Source organism: Hylobates moloch, unplaced genomic scaffold (genome assembly GCF_009828535.3).
Source record: "Hylobates moloch isolate HMO894 unplaced genomic scaffold, HMol_V3 SCAFFOLD_246, whole genome shotgun sequence".
In the NCBI taxonomy this organism is placed as follows: Eukaryota; Metazoa; Chordata; class Mammalia; order Primates; family Hylobatidae; genus Hylobates; species Hylobates moloch.
The window spans coordinates 1,358-4,203 of NW_026652521.1; positions in this window are offsets into that span (position 1 = coordinate 1,358).

Genomic DNA, 2,846 nt, shown 5'->3' on the forward strand with positions numbered 1-2,846 from the left:
ATTAGTAACAGAGGCCCTTCTCTTTTGGAGAACAAAAATCTCAATACAGAAAGAAACCCTACGCAACCCTAAGCCATATGAACAGGTCTGAGTTTTTGGTATACAGCCACTGGTGAGTTAATGTCATAAAATCTGGGCTATTTAAGTTTCATCAAAAAATTAAGTTCTAACTTAAAACAAGTGAAATAATAACAAGCCATTACTATTCAATGTCTAAACACTTTACAAACACAGTATGAATTACCTGAAAAAAGGCAAGGCAAACAAGAACAGAAGTTTTTCAATAAATGAGAAAACATTTGCAAATAAAATTTAAGATACAGAATAGGATGGGATTTGACATAAATTTTAGGGAGCAGAAACAAAGAAATTTAAGACAGGTAGCAAAGGACTGCACTATTATAGTCATTGAAAGGGAAATTTACTGAGCAGCTCCCTTGCTGCGATCTACTGAAAGTCAGCCCTTGACACAAAGGTTTAAAATTTAAAAAAGAAAAGAAAAGAAAGGGAAATTTAATTTATTAATAAGCAGCAACTTTAAGCTAAAGGAAGATAAATTGAATAATTTAGGCTAAAAAAAAAAAGAGAAAAGAACCAACTAGGAATTAGAAATTAGACAACTAACAATTAGACTGAGTCAGGAATGAGAGAACACAGACATAGTTTTGCTTTTCAGTTATATCAATGAAAAGTGAGAATATAAAGGTATATAGAAGATAGTTTTAAATGAAAAATAACAATAGGAACAAAGAGACCGGTAGGAGATATTAACAGGTTTATTAGTACAGTGATGCCATGGTTGCCATTCAAGATAGCAGTAACATGGAAGAATGTACCTCATTTGACTACAGGAAACCAGGCTCTCTGGTTTTTGTGTAGCTCAGATTGTTATTCCTCAATATCCTATAAGGGATGAATTTAATACTTACTAAAAGCATTATTGTCCCAGGACTACTCTCACCTACATACAATCACACTCTAGAAAAGGGGTTGGCATATAACTGCAAGGCAATGGCCCTTGAGCTAAGAACGTTTTTTAAGTTTTTAAAGGGAAAAAGCTGGATGAGGCAGTACAGAAGAGGAAAGAGGAAACGAGAGGAGAGAGAAAGAGGAAGAGGAGAAAGAGAAGGAATAAGGAAAAGAAAGAAGATGAGGGGCAGCTGCAACCACGACCATATGAGGCCTGCCAAGCCTCAAACATTTACTATCTGGTCATTTACAAAAAAGTCTGTTGACTTCCGCTCTTGAAGATCTCATTCTGCCTCATTCCTTTAACATCATCTAAAGTTGATGCCTTTCAAATGGATACTTCTAGTTCTGACCTCAACCATATACTTACACATATTCAATCTCCTAGTCAAAAACAGACTCAATTCTAAGAGTTATCTCCAACTTCTGGTGTTCAAAATTAAATCTGTGATAACTCCCTTAAATGTCTCCTCTCTAATTTTTCTCTGTCTCAGTAAATGATAACCTAATTTATCCAGCTGCTTGAGACAAATTATTGGGGTCACACTTGATTCTCCTTTCTCTCATATCCAATCTGACAGCAAATGCTCTTGGCTCCATTTTCAAAATATTTGTACAAACCTACCACTTCTCAGTACCTCTGGCACCTCCAACACAGTCTCAGCCACTATCCTCTCTCCTCTGAAGCACATAATGGTACCCTATCCCTACTCATGCCACTCACAACCACCCACCACAGTATATACACTGCATAGATGTCAGAGAGCTCCTTTTAAACTGTAAATCAAATCTGATGACTTAAGCTGATTTACATTTACTCAAAACAGTTTCTCATAGCACCAGAAGTAAAATTAATGTATCTACCACAGCTCGTATTACTTCTCATGACATTGTCTCCTACCAGTCTCCACCATGCCCGCTAGCTTCCAACCACAGTGATTTCCCTGACACTGTTCAAACATTCTAAGAACACACCTGTCTAAGAGGTTTGGTATCTGATGTTCTCTCTGCCTGGACTACACTGAATCCACACAGCTCATACTTCCATATTATTAAAGCCTCATTTCTAATGTGGGAACTCCTAAAAAAGGTTTTCTCTAACCCACTCGCCAAACAGACTATACCGTCATTCTTTGTCCTCCTTTCCTGTGTGAATTCTCTTCACAGCACTTACCATGACCCAACAGTGTGTACCTATATACACACACATATGCACATGGGTGTGTACATATATACACACACACAGACATGTACACACACACCTGCATTTTTTGTCCTTTATTATAATGCACACCCTAGGATACCAGGGACATTATTCTGTTAATTACCTAAAACATAACAGACATAGTGAGTGCTCATCATATGTTGTTAAATGAATATATGGAAGGATTGCATGAATACCTGTCAGCTAACAAAAGGTGTCCAAGACAACAGAAGGCAGGCAAACAATTTTAAAAGATAAAGACAAACTAACCAAGAAAACATATCTAAAATGAAGCCAATTGGTTTGGATTATAGGTATAAGTAAAATACTTTAAAATGTAAAAAAAAAACAAAAAACAAAAAGTTTTTTTTTTGTTTTTTTTTTTTTTTTTTTTTTTTTGAGACTGAGTCTCACTCTGTCGCCAGGCTGGAGTACAGTGGTGCAATCTCAGCTCACTGCAACCTCTGCCTCCCAGGTTCACATGGTTCTCCTGTCTCAGCCTCCCGAGTAGCTAGGACTACAGGCACGTACCACCACACCCAGCTAATTTTTCATATTTTTAGTAGAGACGGGGTTTCGCCATGTTGGCCAGAATGGTCTCGATCTCTTGACCTCAAGATCCGCCTGCCTTCCTCAGCCTCCCAAGGTGCTGGGATTACAGGCGTGAGCCACC